General features: G+C 41.5%; 1 non-coding gene across 1 annotated transcript; it reads right to left on the bottom strand.

The window, feature by feature from the left end:
• Positions 1-11,404: 11,404 nt before the first annotated feature.
• TRNAK-UUU (transfer RNA lysine (anticodon UUU)) lies at positions 11,405-11,477 on the bottom strand. Its single transcript has one exon. It is a non-coding gene; the product is annotated as a tRNA-Lys (tRNA).
• Positions 11,478-12,038: the final 561 nt, after the last annotated feature.

Below are 12,038 nucleotides of genomic sequence, written 5' to 3'. Positions count from 1 at the left end.
CAAATCTGAAGTTTTAAGTTTGCTGCATTAACTAGATAAGTGCAGTTTTAAATAGCTATTTATTTTCCAAATTCTGGGTGGCTCCACTGGACTAAATATGATTTCAGTGGTTAACAATGACTTGCTTACTGTAGGTTGATATCTGAATGTGTCATTTACCCAAGGCTTTTTAACTGGAATCTACTTGATGAGAATGAATTTGGCTTTTGGTTTGGTATGTGGATATGAATGTCCCTGGGTAGACAATAAGGTTTGTGCTTGACTAGTAAGCTAAAGGTTGGTGCTTCAAACCCACACAATGGCACTGCAGAAGAGAGGCTTAGCAATCTGGTTTCCATGAACATTGCAGCCAAGAAAACCCCGTGGAGCAGTTCTACTCTGTAACACATGTGGTCACCATGTGTCAAAATCAATCCACTAGAAGGCAATAGGTTTGTTATTTATTGTATTTATTGTCATTATTGTATTATAATACAAAGTGGTTACAATACTGTGGGAAACCAGACCACTGTGTCATGCTGATGGGAATATATATTAGGCAAGTTCCATCAGAATTACCATGGCACATCACATACACTGCTTCAGCAATTCCATATATAGAAAATACACCCATTTGAAATGTTAGATAGGGATATTACTTATTGCAGCATTACTTGTATGGGTGAGATATATATTATGATATACCCATACGACAGAATATTTTGCTGCCAAGCAAAGAAGGAGGAAGCTATTTCTGTATTGATTTGGAAATCACTACAACATGCAAGAAGTGAAAAAACCAACATGCAGTAGAGTGTGTTTGCAATTTCCTTATTTGTATAAAAAGTGAAGGAAATAATATCTTTGAGAGGATACCCAAGAAACTATGCTTGCTGTGCAAGAAGGAACTGGGTGACTCGGAAGAGTCAGGGGTGAGACTTTTACACTTCTTTGGCTGCAGCAGGTTTGGTTTTTGGTTCATCAAGCAGAGACACTGGAAACCTAAGCTTCACCTCTTTTGCTCTCTCTTTATCATACCCAGATATCATAAAGTATAAAGACAGCCAAGGAATAAAATCTGTTAGCACAGGTCCTGCCTGCTCTCACTTCACCTAGGCAGTTTGGGCAGGGTCCCTGGGTCTTCCCTCTAGGGCCCCCGCTCCCCGCCACCTCATCCCCTCAGGCGTTTCAGTCAACGCGTGTCCTAGGGTCCCGGGCCCTGCTGCCTCACTCTGACTCCCACGGACCTTCTACAGTCCCACACTGAAACTTCTGGGACTCAGAGTTGCTTTCAGATCCACAGCCGGCCTGCCAGGCCCTCTGAGCTTCCTGGGCTGGGGTGGGGGGAGGGGGTGGAATGGGGGTGGGCGGAATGCAACGAGGGGGGCTGGGGGTAGATGAACGCGAGGGGGTTACCGCAGGATGCAAGGGTCAGGTTAGAGGTGAGAGGACTACTTTCTTAGGGAATCAATGAAATACTGCTCTTGAAACCAGGCTTTGGGTGAGTAGAGGGCACAAAGGTGGTTCCCGGGAGCCCTAAGGCTCTTCACCTTAGGAGGACTGTGCCTGGATCAGAGACCCCGTGTGGCCAGCTGGACCCACTTTGGCCCCTTTCTCCCAAGAGGCTCTACACCTTTGGTTATATGCTTAGAGTCATTATAGCTCTCAACATGGGCACTGTGGCATTTTAAGGAAGCGACGATTTAAAGGGAGACTCTGTAGCTGAATTGGACCCTCCCAGACTTCTCTCCTTTCCCTTCCCTCCGCTCCAAAAGACTAGTTGCTGTGCGTGCGAGTGAATGCCTACTTGGCTGTCTGAGTCTCTTACTGGAGTTCCTCTGTTAGAGACCCTTAGTTAGGGCAGTCCAAAGAAGAATCTAAGTTACAAAAAATGAGAGGAGGGGGCCAAGATGGCTGACTAGGTCGACGCTACCTCGGATCCCTCTTGCAACAAAGACTCGGAAAAACAAGTGAATCGATCACATACATGACAATCTATGAACCCTGAACAACAAACACAGATTTAAAGAGTTGACCTAAGTGACAGAGATGGAGAAGGAACAACTATGGGGAAGCAGCGACTGTTTTCGGAGCCTGGAGGCAGCGTCCCAGTCAGGTAACCTTGGCGCCGGGCTTAGGACTGGACACAGGGGAGCTGAACACAACATCCTGTGATGGCACAAACACAGGGCGCAGCCCTACCCCCCTGAACTGACCCCGGGAGGGGGCCAAGCCGGTCCGCTGGAGGAGAAGTCCCCGGGAGGCAGCGACTGATTTTGGAGCCGGGAGTGCAGCATCCTAGCCGCGGAAACTTGGCGTCGGGCCTTGGACTGGCAGCGGCGGATGTGACCGTGGCTTCTGCGGGCCTGACCCTCAGGGGCAATCTCTACCCAGCCAGCACACATAGGCAACACGCCACTCGGGAATCTCAGATAAAATAGTCATCCCAAGCAAGATAAGCAACTTTGGCTATATTCCGGGGTGCTACTCTCTCCTGTTTTTCTGAACCCTCCCCTCCCCTTCCCAGAAGGCTTCATTAACATTGGAATTTCCTGAGCCAGAGGGAGAACGGCTCCAGCTTTTCTTTTCCATTTTTTTTTTGGTCGTTTCCTAACCCATTCTTCTGGCCTGAGAGAAGCAACCACAAAAAACCCAGGGACCAAAATTGCTTCCCTAATTGGACTAAAAACACAGAACCAGGTCCAGCCAAGCATATATGATCCATATCTCGGGCTTTCACCCCTACAGGGAACAAGATGGCTATTATAATGCAAAGGCATTTCTGATAGGGATCTGAGTGCATTTTTTTTCAGCGGATTTACCAGAAAAACAAGTTTCCCAGGTCTGATATCTCTGCTTATTCAACAGAGCCCTAACTGACCCACAACAGGGAACTGAGGGCTGAAGCTCCCCCCAGACCACCTAGCCTCTTGCCTTAGGGGTCTAAGGAGGGTGACACCTACCAATCTGTAGAGGTACTTGCACTGGGGGCATAAGGTACCGCTGCAGAGCCCTCCCACCAAGGTGCTTTAGGAATAGAGACACACCTACATCACTGACACTTGGGGGAAGCCTGTCAGCATCCTGCCCCCCTGGAATGTGAACCCCAGCTGCTAATAGAATCTGGTGCACACAACTATCACCACTACTTCTCAAGGTGAATAGGTGTTAGGGTGCAGCACACACTTGATGACCCAAAATCAGATTCTACTCAAGAATAGTGAATAGACTCAGGCATATATATCTGGCAACAGCCAAAACCAGCTGGTAATAGGTCATAAGTAAGTCAAGGGCTACAACAATCAAGACAGCACAATCTAGTAGCCCATCCACGTATATTGAAAGAAAACAAAACAAGATAAGACTCAGTGAGCAAATATAGAATAAATCACTACAATATCTTAGTGATGGCTCGGAGACAGCAGTCGATATCAAAACACATAAAGAAGCAGACCATGACAGCTTCTACAACCCCCCAAACAAAAGAATCAAAATCTTTCCCAAATGAAGATACAGTCCTGGAATTATCAGATACAGAATATAGAAAACTAATTTACAGAATGCTTCAAGACATCAGGGATGACCTCAGAAATGAAATAAGGCAAACTGCAGAAAAAGCCAAGGAACACACTGATAAAACAGTTGAAGAACTCAAAAAGATTGTTCAAGAACATAGTGGAAAAATTAATAAGTTGCAAGAATCCATAGAGAGACAGCATGCAGAAATCCAAAAGATTAATAATAAAATTACAGAATTAGACAATGCAATAGGAAGTCAGAGGAGCAGACTCGAGCAATTAGAATGCAGACTGGGAAATCTGGAGGACCAGGGAATTAACACCAAAATAGCTGAAAAAAAATCAGATAAAAGAATTAAAAAAAATGAAGAAACCCTAAGAATCATGTGGGACTCTATCAAGAAGAATAACTTGCGTGTGATTGGAGTCCCAGAACAGGCAGGGAGGACAGAAAACACAGAGAGAATAGTTGAAGATCTGCTGACAGAAAACTTCCCTGACATCATGAAAGACGAAAGGATATCTATCCAAGATGCGCATCGAACCCCATTTCAGATTGATCCAAAAAGAAAAACACCAAGACATATTATCATCAAACTTGCCAAAACCAAAGATAAACAGAAAATTTTAAAAGCAGCCAGGGATAAAAGAAAGGTCTCCTTCAAGGGAGAATCAATAAGAATAAGTTCAGACTACTCAGCAGAAACCATGCAGGCAAGAAGGCGATGGGATGACATGTACACAGAGCACTAAAGGAGAAAAACTGCCAGCCAAGGATCATATATCCAGCAAAACTCTCTCTGAAATATGAAGGCAAAATAAAGATATTTACAGACAAACACAAGTTTAGAGAATTTGCAAAAACCAAACCAAAGCTACAAGAAATACTAAAGGAAATTGTTTGGTCAGAAAACCAATAATATCAGATACCAGCACAACACAAGGTCACCGAACAGAACATCCTGATATCAACTCAAATAGGGAAATCACAAAAACAAATTAAGATTAATTTTAAAAAGAAAAAAATGCTCAAAACAGGGAATCATTGAAGTCAATATGTAAAAGATCACAGTAATCAAAAAGAGGGACTAAGCACAGGTGGCATACAACTGCCATATGGAGAGGGATACAAGGCAATATAGGACAATACAAGTTAGGTTTTTACTTAGAAAAATAGGGGTAAATATTAAGGTAAGGACAAAGAGGTATAACAACTCCATAACTCAAAATAAAAACCAAGAAAAACATAACGACTCAGCAAACGTAAAGTCAAATACTATGAAAATCAGGATCTCACAATTTACAAAGAAAAATGTCTCAGCACAGAAAAGGAAGTGGAAAAATGAAATTGTCAACAACACACATAAAAAGGCATCAAAATGACAACACTAAACACTTATTTATCTATAATTACGCTGAATGTAAATGGACTAAATGCACCAATAAAGAGACAGAGAGTCTCGGACTGGATAAAGAAACACGATCCATCTATATGCTGCCTACAAGAGACACACCTTAGACTTAGAGACACAAACAAACTGAAACTCAAAGGATGGAAAAAAGTATATCAAGCAAACAATAAGCAAAAAAGAAGAGGAGTAGCAATATTAATTTCTGACAAAATAGACTTTAAACTTAAATCTACCACAAAGGATAAAGAAGGACACTACATAATGATAAAAGGGACAATTGACCAGGAAGATATAACCATATTAAATATTTATGCACCCAATGACAGGGCTGCAAGATACATAAATCAAATTTTAACAGAACTGAAAAGTGAGATAGACACCTCCACAATTATAGTAGGAGACTTCAACACACCATTTTCGGAGAAGGACAGGACATCCAGTAAGAAGCTCAATAGAGACACGGAAGACCTAATTACAGCAATCAACCAACTTGACCTCATTGACTTATACAGAACTCTCCACCCAACTGCTGCAACGTACACTTTTTTTCCTAGCGCACATGGAACATTCTCTAGAATAGACCACATATTAGGTCATAAAACAAACCTTTGCAGAATCCAAAACATCAAAATATTACAAAGCATCTTCTCTGACCACAAGGCAATAAAAGTGGAAATCAATAACAGAAAAATTAGGGAAAAGAAATCAAATACTTGGAAACTGAACAATACCCTGCTGAAAAAAGACTGGGTTATAGAAGACATTAAGGAGGGAATAAGGAAATTCATAGAATGCAACGAGAATGAAAATACTTCCTATCACAACCTCTGGGACACAGCAAAAGCAGTGCTCAGAGGCCAATTTATATCGATAAATGCACACATACAAAAAGAAGAAAGAGCCAAAATCAGAGAACTGTCCCTACAACTTGAACAAATAGAAAGTGAGCTACAAAAGAATCCATCAGGCACCAGAAGAAAAGAAATAATAAAAATTAGAGCTGAACTAAATGAATTAGAGAACAGAAAAACAATTGAAAGAATTAACAAAGCCAAAAGCCAAAAGCCGGTTATTCAAAAAAATTAACAAAATTGACAGACCATTGGCTAGACTGACTAAAGAAATACAGGAAAGGAAACAAATAACCCGAATAAGAAACGAGAAGGGCCACATCACAACAGACCCAAGTGAAATTAAAAGAATCATATCAGATTATTACGAAAAATTGCACTCTAACAAATTTGCAAACCTAGAAGGAATGGATGAATTCCTGGAAAAACACTACCTACCTAAACTAACACAATCAGAAGTAGAACAACTAAATAGACCCATAACAAAAAAAGAGATTGAAACGGTAATCAAAAAACTCCCAACAAAAATAAGCCCTGGCCCGGATGGCTATACTGCAGAGTTCTACCAAACTTTCAGAGAAGAGTTAACACCACTACCACTAAAGGTATTTCAAAGCATAGAAAATGACAGAATACTACCTAACTCATTCTATGAAGCCACCATCTCCCTGATACCAAAACCAGGTAAAGACATCACAAAAAAAGAAAATTACAGACCTATATCCCTCATGAACATAGATGCAAAAATACTCAACAAAATTCTAGCCAATAGAATTCAACAACATATCAAAAAAGTAATTCACCACGACCAAGTGGGATTTATACCAGGTATGCAAGGCTGGTTTAATATTAGAAAAAACATTAATGTAATCCACCATATAAATAAAACAAAAGACAAAAACCACATGATCTTATCAATTGATGGAGAAAAGACATTTGACAAAGTCCAACACCCATTTATGATAAAAACTCTCACCAAAATAGGAATTGAAGGAAAATTCCTCAACATAATAAAGGGCATCTATACAAAGCCAACAGCCAATATCACTCTAAATGGAGAGAGCCTGAAAGCATTTCCGCTGAGAACGGGAACCAGAAAAGGATGCCCTTTATCACCGTTCTTATTCAACATTGTGCTAGAAGTCCTAGCCAGAGCAATTAAGCTAGACAAAGAAATAAAGGGCATCGGGATTGGCAAGGAGGAAGTAAAATTATCTCTATTTGCAGATGACATGATCTTATACACAGAAAACCCTAAGGAATCCTCCAGAAAACTACTGAAACTAATAGAAGAGTTTGGCAGAGTCTCAGGTTATAAAATAAACATACAAAAATCACTTGGATTCCTCTACATCAACAAAAAGAACATCAAAGAGGAAATAACCAAATCAATACCATTCACAGTAGCCCCCAAGAATACAAAATACTTAGGAATAAATCTTACCAAAGTTGTAAAAGACCTATACAAAGAAAACAACAAAGCACTACTACAAGAAATTAAAAAGGACATACTTAAGTGGAAAAACATACCTTGCTCATGGATAGGAAGACTTAACATAGTAAAAATGTCTATTCTACCAAAAGCCATCTATACATACAATGCACTTCCGATCCAAATTCCAATGTCATTTGCCGGGGGCCAGCCTCAGCAATGAACAGGGTTACCAGAGGAGGGGTAGAGTTCGGCGAAAAAGAATGAGAGGTAGTGTGTCTTATATTTTCATTTTGCAGAAAAAGAAGCCTCCCTCTTTATTTTTTACATGGTCTTTTATATCATAAGCTTACAAAAGCATAACATCGCATGATAAATAAAGGGGCAGTACAAGATATAATCATAAACATCATTTCCCAGAGACATAATTTTCCAAGTGACACATAGTACAGTTCCACATACATACACAAGTACAATGAGTTTTTGTTTAATTGAAGAGAATATTTTGTTGATTTTTACACAAAGTAACAATTGACTTCATATTGTGTTACACTTATGCTTAATCTTGCAATACCTTCCACAGTTTTTATAATAATTAATCTTTTTGCAAAACCATTGCCACATAGGCTTTGTCCATTTTGTCCAGGGTGGCCAAATTCTTGTAGTCCAGCCACTTTAGGTTACGTCATATTGTCCACGATTATGCCAAGGACAATTAGCCCAATCTCTATACCCAAAGACCAGTCAAGCGCAGCAGTGAGCGGGGTAGACGAGAAGGTTGACCTGTAATTGGCTGAGAAATTGGCTGAGAGAACTCACTGCCTTTTGTTTTTCCACTTTTATGGGATCATGTGTGGGTGGTGGTTTAATCACAAAAAGGGCCTTGGTAAATACCAGGATTCCACCATCCTGTTTTTGTTTTCCATAGTTGAGCTATTCGTTTTCCCCCTAAGACAACTTCATGTTGATCCCCAGGTAATACACGGGCTGTCCCTACCCGGGATTTTACCAGGGGATTATGAGTAGGACGCCCCCCTCCAAAGGTCCCTAAATCTATAATGGAATTTTATGCTTATACATTCTGCTATACACAGGCTGAAAATGAAACAGAAATATAACACAGATGACAGAGATATTCCTGACTTTTCAGGAATTCTTCGATGTTTATGCTAGGGGCAGTGGGTGCAGAGGGGCCGCCCTTGCAGCCTGGCTCTTCCTGACTTTTCAGGAATTCTTCAATGTTTATGCTGGGGGCAGTGGGTGCAGAGGGGCCGCCCTTGCAGCCTGGCTCCCAGCAGTCATTTTATAATGTGATAGAGAAACAAATCACCAACTTCATATGGAAGGGAAAGAAGCCTCGGATAAGCAAAGCATTACTGAAAAAGAAGAAGAAAGTGGGAGGCCTCACTCTACCTGATTTCAGAACCTATTACACAGCCACAGTAGTCAAAACAGCCTGGTACTGGTACAACAACAGACACATAGACCAGTGGAACAGAATTGTGAACCCAAATATAAATCCATCCACATATGAGCAGCTGATATTTGACAAAGGCCCAGTGTCAGTTAATTGGGGAAAAGATAGTCTTTTTAACAAATGGTGCTGGCATAACCGGATATCCATTTGCAAAAAAGTGAAACAGGACCCATACCTCACACCATGCACAAAAACTAACTCCAAGTGGATCAAAGACCTAAACATAAATATTAAAACAATAAAGATCATGGAAGAAAAAATAGGGACAACCTTAGGAGCCCTAATAATACAAGGCATAAACAGAATACAAAACATTACCAAAAATGACGAAGAGAAACCAGATAACTGGGAGCTGCTAAAAAGCAAACACCTATACTCATCTAAAGACTTCACCGAAAGAGTAAAAAGACCACCTACGGACCGGGAAAGAATTTTCAGCTATGACATCTCCGACCAGCGCCTAATCTCTAAAATCTATATGATTCTGTCAAAACTCAACCACAAAAAGACAAACAACCCAATCAAGAAGTGGGCAAAGGATATGAACACACACTTCACTAAAGAAGATATTCAGGCAGCTAACAGATACATGAGAAAATGCTCTCGATCATTAGCCATTAGAGAAATGCAAATTAAAACTACGATGAGATTCCATCTCATGAACCAACAAGGCTGGCATTAATCCAAAAAACACCAACTAATAAATGTTGGCGAGGCTGCGGAGAGATTGGAACTCTTATACACTGCTGGTGGGAATGTAAAATGGTACAACCACTTTGGAAATCTATCTGGCGTTATCTTAAACAGTTAGAAATAGAACTACCATACAACCCAGAAATCCCACTCCTTGGAATATACGCTAGAGAAATAAGAGCCTTCACATGAACAGATATATGCACACCCATGTTTATTGCAGCTCTGTTTACAATAGCAAAAAGCTGGAAGCAACCAAGGTGTCCATCAACGGATGAATGGTTAAATAAATTGTGGTATATTCACACAATGGAAGACTACACATCGATAAAGAAAGGTGACGAATCTGTGAAACATTTCATAACATGGAGGAACCTGGAAGGCATTATGCTGAGTGAAATTAGTCAGAGGCAAAAGGACAAATATTGTATAAGACCACTATTATAAGATCTTGAGAAATAGTATAAACTGAGAAGAACGCATACTTTTGTGGTTACGAGGCGGGGGGAGGGAGCGAGAGTGGGAGAGGGTTTTTTCCTGATTAATTAGTAGATAAGAACTGCTTTAGGTGAAGGGAAGGACAATACTCAATACATGGAAGGTCAGCTCAACTGGACTGGACCAAAAGCAAAGAAGTTTCCGGGATAAACTGAATGCTTCAAAGGTCAGCGGAGCAAGGGCAGGGGTTTGGGGACCATGGTTTAAGGGGACTTCTAAGTCAATTGGCAAAATAATTCTATTATGAAAACATTCTGCATCCCACTTTGAAATGTGGCGTCTGGGGTCTTAAATGCTAACAAGTGGCCATCTAAGATGCATCAATTGGTCTCAACCCACCTGGATCAAAGGAGAATGAAGAACACCAAGGTCACAGGATAACTAAGAGCCCAAGAGACAGAAAGGGCCACATGAACCAGAGGCCTACATCATCCTGAGACCAGAAGAACTAGTTGGTGCCTGGCCACAATCGATGACTGCCCTGACAGGGAGCACAACAGAGAACCACTGAGGGAGTAGGAGCTCAGTGGGATGCAGACCCCAAATTCTCACAAAAAGACCATACTTAATGATCTGACTGAGACTAGAGGAATCCCGGCGGTCATGGTCCCCAAACCTTCTGTTGGCACAGGACAGGAACCATTCCCGAAGACAACTCATCAGACATGAAAGGGACTGGACAGTGGGTAGGAGAGAGATGCTGATGAAGAGTGAGCTAATTATATCAGGTGGACACTTGAGACTGTGTTGGCATCTCCTGTGTGGAGGGGGGATGGGAGGATAGAGAGAGTTGGAAGCTGGCAAAATTGTCAGGAAAGGAGAGACTGGAGGGGCTGATTCATTAGGGGGAGAGCAAGTGGGAGTACGGAGTAAGGTGTACATAAACTTATATGTGACAGTCTGACTTGATTTGTAAACGTTCACTTGAAGCTCAATAAAAGTTAATTAAAAAAATTAAAAAAAAAAAAAAAGGATGAGGCGCTGTAACAGCGAAGTTTGGTTTTACAAGTCTTCACCTCATTTGGAAGGATTGGGCTGCCTCCACTTTAACTGACCCCACGGGTACAGTGTAGAACTGCTACATAGTGTTTTCTAGGCTTTCACCTTTCAGGAGTAAATTACCAAGCCTGTCTTCTGAAACACCTCCAAAACCGAAACCAAACCCACTGCCGTCGAGTCGATTACAGACTCATAGCGACCCTATGGGACTGAGTAGAACTGCCCCCATTGAGCTTCCAAGGAGCGCCTGGTGGATGCCAACTGCCGAACTTCTGGTTAGCAACCGGAGCTCTTAACCACTAGGCCCCCAGGGTTTTGGAAGTACTTCTGGGTGGATTCAAACTGCCAAACTTATGGCTAGTAATTGATCGCTTAACCCTTTGCTCTTTCTCTGATCCCCTTGCTCTATTCCCATTCTTACGGAACAAAGAGCAGGAAGAGAAGAGACTAGAAGCCTACAGTAAATGTCAGGACAGGTTTCTCTAAGAAGAACTGGATTGTCAACAGGATTTTAAGAGACAGTAACTAGGGCAAAAGGAAGATAACGCCTGAACAGGGACTTGAACCCTGGACCCTCAGATTAAAAGTCTGATGCTGTACCAACTGAGCTACCCAGGCCTCTTTACTGGTCTTTTCTTGGGTGCCTAATGTAGGTTTTATGTAAGCCAATTGATTATATGTTCCAGGTCCTTCTTCCCAAATAGCTTCCTTGTAATTCTTCTGCTTGCCAAGAAGATTTTGTTCCAAACAGATGTTATAATCGCTGGGAGAATTTCCATTCCTTTTATCTTGTCTGCCGTCTCTTTACACTTTCAGAAACAGACATGGTCGCCTAGACAAAGCGCTACTGGCTTTCAGATCACATTGCTACACCCAGAGGGCTTCATGTCCACCTGCATCTATTTTTCTTGAAGTAACATTCATGTTACTCTTCTTTGCATCCCTCTGCATTGTCTTGTACGTCTTTCTTGCAGCTTTGGGAGGCAGAGGAGAAAAGAGTTGAAGGAGAGAAAAATTTAAGACTGCCGAGAATATTCCATAATGCTGGGCATGCAAAGGCACATGGGTTTAAACTTCTGCATCTCTATGCTTGCTTTTCTTCATGATACAACTTCTCTACCATCTGTAAGCCACTCTTCCCTCTGTTCGTTTTATTTCTCCTCCTCCTTCTTTCTCGTC

This window comes from Elephas maximus, chromosome 1, assembly GCF_024166365.1.
Source record: "Elephas maximus indicus isolate mEleMax1 chromosome 1, mEleMax1 primary haplotype, whole genome shotgun sequence".
NCBI classification, from domain to species: Eukaryota; Metazoa; Chordata; class Mammalia; order Proboscidea; family Elephantidae; genus Elephas; species Elephas maximus.
Note: the sequence above shows the minus strand (reverse complement) of the source record. Positions and strands in the feature narration are given on the sequence as shown.